Source organism: Balaenoptera borealis (genome assembly GCF_965194805.1).
Source record: "Balaenoptera borealis genome assembly, chromosome: 12".
Taxonomy (NCBI): Eukaryota; Metazoa; Chordata; class Mammalia; order Artiodactyla; family Balaenopteridae; genus Balaenoptera; species Balaenoptera borealis.
In genome coordinates, this window is record NC_138869.1 from 23,174,325 (window position 1) to 23,185,210 (window position 10,886).

The following is a 10,886-nucleotide window of genomic DNA, read 5'->3' on the forward strand; positions in this document are numbered from 1 at the left end:
GGAAACGTGGATGCAAGAGGCAGCATGCAGACGAAGTGAGACCAGGCATGGTGGCTGGCTGGTCTTGCGGGGAAGGCTGACAGGGTTTCTAGCTTGTTGGACTAGAAGGCACAGCTTTGGCAGCAGACATAGGGAAGCAGAGAGGGGGAACGCATGTAGAGCGAGTGTGCAGATTCAGATGGTATATATGGGGCTATGGAGACTGGGGCTGGAGATCTCCCCGGAGATACAGGAGACCTCCCTTAGCCTGTTTTACGGGCTGTGTGCATCATCCTGCTTAATCCTTTTACCACCCCATGATGTGGGGCCTGTTCTTGCCCCCATTTTATAGCTGCAGAAACTGAGGCCCAGAGAGCTTGAATAACTCAGTCCTTGAGTATCACAGCCAGAATCAGACCCCAGGCAGCCACATTCCTGGTCTGGGCCAAAGCCGGTGGGAAGGAGAACTCAGTGGAGAGTTTGCACCCTGGGATACACTGTTGGAAGTGATCTCTCCCTCCTTTTAAACTTTGTAGCGATTATTATTATTATTTTTTTAATGTATTTATTTTATTTATTAATTTTTGGCTGCACTGGGTCTTTGTTGCTGCACGCAGACTTTCTCTAGTTGCAGCGAGCGGGGGCTACTCTTCGTTGCAGTGAGCAGGCTTCTCATTGTGGTGGCTTCTCATTGCGGAGCACAGGCTCTAGGCGCGTGGGCTTCAGTAGTTGTGGCTCGCATGGGCTTCAGTAGTTGTGGCATGCGGCCTCAGTAGTTGTGGCTCACGGACTCGAGAGCGCAGGCTCAGTAGTTGTGGCGCACGGGCTTAGTTGCTCCGCGGCATGTGGGATCTTCCCAGACCAGGACACAAACCTGTGTCCACTGCATTAGCAGGCAGATTCTTAACCACCGCGCCACCAGGGAAGTCCCTGTAGCGATTATTGTCTGTAGAATTCATCTGTCAATTAATCATGTATTCCCCGTGACACAACTCTCCTTGTTGTCCTGACATGTTATTTCGATCATGTATTGTAATTTAACTTCTTGTGCTGGGCAGACAGCTGAGCCTTGATAGCCCCCTGACCCAACCCCCAAACATGTGCACCACAGTTCCTCAGAGGGGGACTCGATAAATGTTTGACTGAATTTCATTTGAGGGGTCTTATTGTGGAGACTTTAGACAGTGGCGTTTGTGGAGGGGCTGGGGGAGGGAAGGAAGGTGGGGCCAGTGCCTAGAATTGTGATCAGATGGACTTGGGAGAAGAGAGAGGAGACTGAGGACTAGAAAGCATCTCTCCTGCACCGGTGGTGAAAGGACAGGATGGGTGTCTCGGCCGCCTGCATAAGCCCCTCTCCTCCTGTCTCCTTCCTCCGTGGGGATGTCCCCTGCGTTCAGGTTGTACTACTAGGGCTCACTTGGCTTTCTACTTCCCTCCTAACCAGGATTTGCTGAGTGCAATTGGAACCCTGTATTTCCAGCTGGGCTTTGTCGTGGGAGGCTTTCCAGATCTTCTCATGTTTCCCATTGGAGCTGTCGGAAGAGTGGTACTCAGCAGTATTGGGTACCATGAAGGGAGGACACTTGGGTTCCAGATACAGGTGGCTGCATCACTTACTAACCATGGCCTTGGGGAGAGGACTTTGCTTCTCTGAGCCTCAATTTCCACATCTGTAAGATAGCGGTACTTACTTGTGAGGCTTATAAGAGCCTGGATGGAAACGCTCAGTCAGGAAAGAGTGCTGGGCGTGGTGAGGGTTCCATCCACGTTGGCTGGTCTTAGAATTGGATATCTTCAGGAGCGTATCTAGAGGCCTCCCACTCTGTTGAACACCAAGGTGAAAGGCCAGTGTGTTCCTTTCTTTTCTTGTATTTACGACAGACGTTTCACCACTTTGACTCTTTGACACTTTTCACGGATGCTTTGGTCCTAATCATCAGCTCTTCTCCTGAGACGTTTCCAAACCACCTCATTCCGCCCCCTTTCTCAGAAGGAGATGTGGCCATCAGACCTTGGACCACTCCGAGCCTGGCCATCGTCCTCATATTTGTTTACCGGGGTGATTATTATTATTATTATTTTAACTTTGTAAGAATTAACTGGAAGTTCTTTTTCAGTCATTTCATTAGTCATTCAACTTTTTTGTTTTCTTTTGAGGTGGAAGACAGATTACTTCGAGGCAGTGGGTCAGATGGAGGTGGCTGGCTGGGTAACCGTATCCCCGCTGAGTCAGCTGTCTGCTCAGACAGCTGAGAGCTGAAGTATGGTGATGACTCGTCACCAGCCAGCGTCACATTAACTTGAAATTCCATTTCTGCTCCTCAGTTGTGGGAGCTTGGATGCCTTTGTGGGTTGTTGGAAAGCACTCCAAGTATTGTTATCGATCGGATTATGGAGCCTGGAGTTGTCGGTTATCCCCTGAAGTGAAGTTTTCCATTTGAGACCAAGGCATAGAATTGTGAAATGGGATGGTTCAAAAAGGTGGGATTCGATGCTGTCAGTTTTTAGAAAGGGAAAGCCAGGCTCTGACAGAGTCATTGACTCACAGAGGTTCTCCAGCAGTTGGCAAAGCCGGGACAAGGTTTGTTCTTCCTACGGATTGGTCATCCAGCACCCACCCCCCTGGGTCTTATCGCCCTTCTGCTAAAATTATCTGGGCATCCATTTGTTTTGGTTCTCCTTCCTTGAGTGGAGAGGCAATCTCAATGTCAGGGATGGTGGATGCCTCAGGACGCCCTTGTCCCCTCCTCCTGATCCCCCATTCATCGTATCCCTGAATCACATTGTAACCTTGGAAAAGAAGTCTGTTCAGTATGTTTGTTCTCTGATATCTGTGTGTTCTGTACGTCATCCATCTTGGGTGATGGATAAGGTGCCATACGGGGTAACTCTGCCTCCCTACGGTAACATACATGATGAAAGAGTAACGCTTAGTAAATGAGGGTGTTTATCTTATTATGCCCTAACAATTTTAACTTTCTTGTTGTTGTTTTTTGACTTCTTTAAATTGGGCATGAGCTTAGAAGATGACTTGAGGGTGGGGGGCAGGGGCGGGGCTGGTATTATTTGCTTGAACAAAGAGTTTGGCCTCTCTGTTTTTATTCCTGTAAGTCATTTGTATTTCACCTCAAAGGCCTGTGGTAAGAAGGCTTTTGTTTCTAGTTGGAATATTGGGACCCATAGAATTCTCTAGAAGAGAGCTTTGGCCCAGCTATGGTGGGACTTGGTGCTTCATCCCACAGAGTGACTCTTGTAAACAGCACTTAAAAGCCCTAGTTGAAGACCATTGGTTCTTTTCAAAAGTTATTTTCATTTTTTCCCCCCTTTTCTTTTTTAATTTTTGTCTTCCCTTTCCAATAATGGAGGACTATTCCTTTTTACAGTTGAAGCCACTACCTTTTTCTTAATTATAAAGCCAGCAGAAATCATCATTTGACAAGGCATCTGGAAGAATTGCAGTTAATATTGTGACCTAGTTGGTTTCTTCATTTTTAAAAAAGTTGTTTTATTCCTCCCCCATATCAGCTGTGTATGCTGATTATGTAATCTTAACTTCTCACAGAAAATATGAATCCCATCCATTCACACGACAACCTCTGGTTTCACTGTGGGGTGTCACTTCCCACAGAATGTTACCGCCGGGGAAACTGAGGCTTGGGTTTGCTACTCTCCCTTCTTCTGCACGACCCACCATTGTCAAAAATTACAGTGATAAGTTTGTTAGTAGCATCGTCACTATGAATGTGATTCTTGTTCTCATCTAATAGAGAGCCTTGGTTACCCACAACCCACTTCCAGCTTTTGAGCAGATACATAGGGATCACCTCTCTAGAGTGAAGATGAAATAATATCATTTGTTTACCACCTTGAGTTGTTCACCACGGGCTGTGAAAAATATGTTCTGAATTTAAAAGTGCAAAAAACAAGTGTACCAGCTATCAAAAAGCTCTCCCCTCCAAGTAAACATGTTTATAGAGCAAGACTCAAAACAAAATACTTGATCACGACAAGCCCAGCCAATGAAAAGAAAGTAAACATGTTTACCACAAAAGCCTTATAAAGAGCCCAGGTGGCAGCCAGCTCTCTGCTCACTTGACTGTTCTTCCCGGGAGCAACTGAGGCTCCCCTGGGCCTCAAGGACAGAGACACCACTTGCCCTGCCAGTAGGCGGCTCACCTTTTTAAGCCCTGCTCTCTTAGCTCAGCCCAGTTTGCCAATGAGGATGGAAGGTTTGTATTTTGTGCCACTGAACTGAACCACGAGTGGAAGGTATTTGTGAAATTGAGCCTGGAGTTCCCATGATTCTTAAATGGCAACTTGTCATAGGTAGAGTGCCGAGTAGGCTTATGGGGAATCTTCCTGGCTCCCTGAAAGAGCCCAGATTAATATCACATGTAATGACCTTCTGTGTCCTGGGCACTGTAGTGTAGACATCCAGGGTATAAACCATGAATCACACCCAAGCCTGGCCTCACCCAGATCACTCTGGTGAAGGAACCAAAGGGCTCGAGCAGGAAGTTGGTAGAAAAGACAAGGGCATCCTGAGTGATACAGGGGTTTTCAGGGTACATGGAGTGAGCCTTCGATGCTGTAAGAGACAGGAAGGTTAGAAGGGGGATGACGAATTGTGCGTGTGGCAAAGAGTTAAGGACTTGAGGGACGGTGCCTTGTCTCGGTGCAGTCCAGGAGCAAATTCAGGAGAGGTGGCCCAGTCCCAGGTGGCTCTGTGGGAGGTTGTTAGTGAATTTCAGAATTCAAGGTCTTCGTTCGAGGTGGAGCAGTTCTAAGGGATGGTGAGATCCAAGTTTTGGCCACGCCCTCAGGTGTAGAGCAAGTGGTTCTGGTTAATTAGCATTTAATGAGCCCTTACTCTTATGGGCAAATATCATCCCAATTTTCAGGTATGGAGGAATTTGCCCAAGGTTATAGCTAGTAGGTAGCATAGCTAGGATGGGACATGGGAAGTCTGTTCCATAGCGTGTGCTCTCAACTACTGCCCTATACTACTTCTCACATAGACTGGAAGCTTTTAGGGTAAGAAAGTTAAGATAACCAGGAGTGTATTCACTCAGTGAATGATTTTTTTTTTTTTTTTTGAGTGGTACCTTATCTGTACCAGGCCTGATGTAAGCCTTGGCCAGGCTGTTGGAAGGACCATCTTCATGGCTGTTGAGGTCGATAGAAGTGGCCACAGTGAAGGGATGTAGACCGAAATTGTGAACCAGATACTAAAACATCTGAGAAAGGTGTAGAAGAGCATCCTTGACATTTAGAGGCAAAAGCCATGTGGCTGGGTTGGGAGCAGTGGTCCCCTCACATACGGTCATCAGAAGAAGGGTTTTCAAGGATCAGGGAATCACAGTGGGGAGAGACAGTGGTGTTCTCCTTGGGGGTAGATGGCAGACAAGGTAGACTGTTAGCAGAGCCAGAACTTGGCTCTAACAAAGGGAATTAAAGAAAGGCCAACTCTTCCCTCTTTGTTTGCCTGAGGTCAAGGGATACTGAGTGAATGGCTTCTGGGAAAGGTGAAAGGGATATCTTTAAGGAAAAAGGAAAGTCTCCAGATTGTTCATGATGTTGGTCTCGGAGGGCGGTGGGAAGAAGTGAGCACTGGAGCCAAGATGAAGGATGAAATGGGATTCTAGAATGGCCGAGAGGCAACAGGATGAGGGTACATCTACTCCTTGAAGAGGGGGTGACAGTTAAGTCACTCATTGTCTTTGGTAGGGTTCAGACAGAAGCTGGGTTCTTACTGGGGAGGTGGAGAGAGGCAGACAGATGCAGCAGGAGGGCCAGCCTTCAAGTTTTAAATGGAATGTTTAGGGGATTTTTAGTGAAGAAGAGCAATAAACAAACAAAACAGGTTTCTGGTTAAGCCTCAGTGAACTAGAAAAGTAATTACACAGACACCATATTCCCCATGTGTTCTAATTAACCTAAGGCGTTTACTTAAAAACCTGTTTTTGAACATAGATATCCGTAAGTCCTCTGGTGAGTTGAAAGAGATCTTATTAGTGAAAGTTACGTAAAAGTAATAGTGATTAGTTCTAGGGAACGTAATTGAAACGAACTCCAGTGGGCTCATTGAAGCCACACATGTTGCTGTGGTGACCCATTTGGTTAAATCCGGGTGACCATTTTGACTGGAACTTTAGAACTTAGCTGTTCAGATAGATGCCTACCTAGGGTACACTTGAGGTTACGATTATTTTAAAAACGGAAGTATTATTTGTTCTTCTTCTCCGAGCCTTATTAATTGGGGCAGATTGGCGTTTTGTTTGTGAGCTGACGACACACGCCATTTTCCGCAGCCGATGTGCTTTCTGAACTGGGTTCGGCGTTGTCAGAAAGTTATTCCCAGGAGCTGGTGATGGGGCCTGCTCCACCCACTCCTGTTCTCTTTCTATTTTGGTGCTATTTGCAACAAAGGAGAAACTAAGTTAGTAAATTAGAGACGGATTGAAGCGCTCACAAATGCTCCCCTTCCTATCAGGTTGTGTAACCGATTAGACAGAGTGGGCCCGCTCTTCCTGTGGCTCGGGGACCTGAAGGAACGCAGGTGCAAACCCCATGAGATGGCCTTGGCCGTGGCCTCCCAGGTCTCCTGACCTTATCTGATGGAGCTACGTGAAGAAATCTACAAAGATGTATATGTATATATATGTATAATCATATGTACGTGTATATTTGTGTGTGCATATGAGTGTGTATGTACACATATACTTCTTTACGTTGTGTGGGTCTAAAAAATTCCGGATATAGCATTCTCAAGCCAAGGGAAATCTAGTGGAGAAGCCACTGAATTTGAGTTTTGTGTCAGGGTCCCGGTAGGAAATAGGTGGCTTGTCCCTTTCCTAGGCTTTGTCCCTTTGAGAGGACAAAGCGGGGGCACGTGGTGGAGCCTGGATACAGTAGCTGTATGGAGAGGACTGCCTGACAGGAGCTGTGATCCTTCACAGTCGACGTCCGGTGCCCCGGTGATAAATGCCCCATCTTCTCTGTCCTCCTGAGATGAGACCTCCATTGGTTGTACCAGCTGGAAGCCAGAAGACAAGGGTACCTGTTGATGCATCCACGCAGGGGGGCCTTCCAAGACACACAGAGCAAGGTGGGGGGCTGGGGCAACGTGGCAGATGGAGGACCTGGAGGGACAAATGGAAAACCATCCGGTCCGTTTTGTTCTGTGACCTCCTTTGGGTGTGACACTGCCCGATGCATGGGAAAGGTTAATGTGGGACAGGAGGCCCCAGATCTTCAGGATGGTAAGGAAGCACCTAGCTCTACAAGCAGTGCTTCCCAAAGCGTGGTGCCTGCACCAGTAGCACCGGCATCACGCGGGAACTTGCTGGAGATTTCCAGGCCCCGCCCTGTACCTACTGAATGAGACACTCCAGGGGAGGGGCCCAGCAATCTGTGTTTCCTTAGCCCTCCCGGAGGTTCTGGTGCTCGTTCAAGATTGAGAACCACAGCTGGATGTCTTGAGGTGTTGGATGGCCAGCGAAGTATGCCAGTTTGCTAAAATGGCCACTGTTATCTTGCTTGGAAAGGCCAGTGACGAGCACGCTGTCTGTTTGAATCCCCTGCTTGGAAACCCTGCACACCCCCAATCCTTTTTATTTTTCGGATAGGCACTCTTCAAAAGAAATGGAATAATGGATGACATGTAGGCCATGGGGGCTCGTACCCCAGGCGGTTCATGCCTTTAATCTCCAAGTGCTCCTCTCAGCCATGCCAGGAAGTACCCGACAGGGCCCAGACTTTTGGAGGTTGTTTTTGAAAAACAGATGCAAATGCTGCCTGTGCGGTTGTTGTTTTCCCGGGGCCTGGCAGTGTTTGGTAAACAACTTGATTGCTAGGTCTTGGCCTCAGGGAACCACAGCTGCTCTTTCCAGCTCCCTGCAGACTTGTGCTGAGCAAGGATTGCTGCAGGGAAAAATAAAAGAGGGGAGAACAAAACAAGAAAACAGCACTGTTGTTTTGTGGCTGCCTCTACCTGTTTTCCTGGAGCTGTTTTGCAACCACAGGCCCTGAGTTTTGATTCCTTACTTGAAAACACAAGGCAAGACCCCACGGCACCCCGGGCTTCTTTCTCTTTGGTTAGAGGGGGGGAGTGGCCGCCGCCGGACTTGGGAAGCCTGTTGTAGTAGCCACTGGAAGGATCTATGCATTTTTAAATATGTAAATTGAAAAAGGAGAAAGCTTCATTCTTTCTAATGACCCCCAAGATGGTAATCTGGCTTTTCAAATCTCCGGGAAAACAGATTGAATATGGCACAATTAATGGTTCAGCACTTCTAGGCTTTTCTCTAAAATATTTTAATGGGCTTTTAATTTATTGCAGCTCCTGACTAGCAGGGTTGAGGCAGGGTTGCTGCTGACCCACTGGGCCAAGGTGCTCTCTGGGGCTGTAAGTGAAGTGGAAAAGAACAAAGGCCAGCTGGAGTGTCAGCCGGGACCTCCCCAGGCTAAGCCCCTGGAGCCCCCTGGATTCCTGGCCCTGCAGCGGCGCAGCACTCTTCAGAGTAGAGGCAAGGGCGCACCTTCATCAGAGTTCCCTGGAGTATCTGGTGGAAATGCAGATTGATAATCTCTGGGCAGGAATCTGCATTTCAAGCTGGTGCCCTCGTTCCATATCAAGTTTGCAGTCCAGGACCTTGGTGATTGACAGCCAGTGTGAACGAGTAAGCCTAGGTGGGAAGCAAGTGATGGTGTTGCCAGACTTTTGTTTTTTTTTAAATTTTGAGACCTGCATGTCATTTTAAAGCATTCACTTTTCATTTACTCCAAAGTTCTCCATTATTTTGGCTCCCCCTTCCTTCTTAGATCAAGCAACCTTCTTCCTAAAATCCTTTTCTTTGGGCCTGAAATGCATCTTTCTGAATGTCCTTGTAGAGAGGTGATAAACTTTTGTTTGTCTGAAAAGGTCTTTATTTCACTCTCATTTTTGAAAGGTAATTTTTCTGGGCATATAATTCTAGGTAGATAGTTTTTGCCTCTGGGCAGTGTTCTGGATAATTTATTTGGATACTATCTTCTCTTCTGGTGGGTTTTTTTTTTTTTCCTTTTAAATTTCAGTTGCTATGTTTTTCATTTCTAGAGGTCAGAGTTTTGGTTAGAGTTATAGAACTTGATTTTATAGTATATATGTGTATATTATATATATGTATATGCTATGTATTTTATAGTATATGTACTATGAACACCTGAAAAGCTATAGAATAGTATATAGTTTGTGGTATTTTGGTTAGAGTTATACAGCTTATATTTTATAGTATATGTGCATGTATTGTAGTATGTATATATATAGTATGTATTTTATAGTATATGTGCTATAAATGCATATTAAAAACTATAGTATCTATAGTTTACATAGTATTTTGGTTAGAGTTATAGAGCTTGTATTTTATATATATGTGTATATGTGTATGTATGTATTATATGTATGTGTATATAGAGAGTGTATTTATAGTATATATACTATAAGTCCGTATAAAAACTACAGTATATATCATTCACATAGTATTTTGGTTAGAGTTATAGAGCTCGGTGGAGATGGAATCCGGTATTGGGTCAGTTGGATTCTTAACAAAACACACAAACAAAACCAGAAAAATTCCACACACCACGGTGATAGTTTGTCCTTTATTTTTGGATATGCCTGGGGACTGTAGTGTTTTAGGAGGTCAAACCGGACAGCACTAATGATACTCTTAAGCGTTGATTGACCAACTTACGTCTTAGCTAGAAGCCAGACGCTGCTCCCATGCTGAAGAGAAGCGTGATCCCTCCCACCTCACCGCTGTTCTTTGGTGTGTCTTGCCTGTTTCATCCGCCTGTAAGCCTTTGACCATGATGTACTGATTTGATGGGATCCCTTTTCCACCCCATCTTCCAGTTCCTTCCAAAACTTGCTCAAGATAATTGCTCTCAAAAGCCCTTAACTGCCCAGATACCTACTGTGGTTTCCTGTGTCCACTTGTGCAGCTTCTCTGTGCTTCCGAATCCCTGTAGAATTGCAGACCTGAGCCGTGGCGTAACCCTAGCCATAATTTGTTACACGGGTTGCAAGGGTTCTTTTTCTTTCTTTTTTTTTTTAAATACAGTAGTATTTTTAAAAATTTATTTATTTATTTATTTATTTATTTATTTATTTTTGGCTGTGTTGGGTCTTCGTTTCTGTGTGAGGGCTTTCTCTAGTTGTGGCAAGCAGGGGCCACTCTTCATCGCGGTGCGCGGGCCTCTCACTGTCGCGGCCTCTCTTGTTGCGGAGCACAGGCTCCAGACGCGCAGGCTCAGTAGTTGTGGCTCACGGGCCCAGCTGCTCCGCGGCACGTGGGATCCTCCCAGACCAGGGCTCGAACCCGTGTCCCCTGCATTGGCAGGCGGATTCTCAACCACTGCGCCACCAGGGAAGCCCTCTTTTCTTTTTTTTAATGTGTACTATTAAAACGTTAGCTGCTGTCTTTGAAAAATGAGGACATTTCACAAAATAGTCATCTGGATTTCTGCCTTTGTTTGTGGAATTGAAAGCTCCTGTAGCCCTGGGTTCATGTTACCACGTGGCAATAATGGACTTGTGGAGCCACTGGCTGCCCTCTTAGTTGAGAAAGCCCGGGGCCTCCAGTCTGCCGCCTCCCTCCTCACTCCCTGTACCTTATACCTGGCCTGCCTCGTTCACTTGCATTACCTGCCTGGTCATTGTGGAACGCCTTAGCTTTCCCCATATGAACAAGGAAGCTCAGGTCGGAAAGGTTAAGTATCCTCTACAAGGCCTCGCAACCAAAACTCACTCAGGCAAGCTGCAGTCAGAAGAGTGTCTAGTGCAAGGTAGGCACACACAATTTTTGTATTAGTGTATTGGCTGGAAAAATATGGATTCCTTGTGAGTGCAAGCTGTGTAGAGTCAA

At 46.2% G+C, this 10,886-nt stretch overlaps 1 protein-coding gene across 11 annotated transcripts in view; it reads left to right on the top strand.

Moving 5' to 3' along the window:
• FOXP1 (forkhead box P1) overlaps positions 1-10,886 on the top strand; it is a 599,574-nt gene that overhangs the window by 88,283 nt on the left and 500,405 nt on the right. The window lies entirely within an intron of this gene.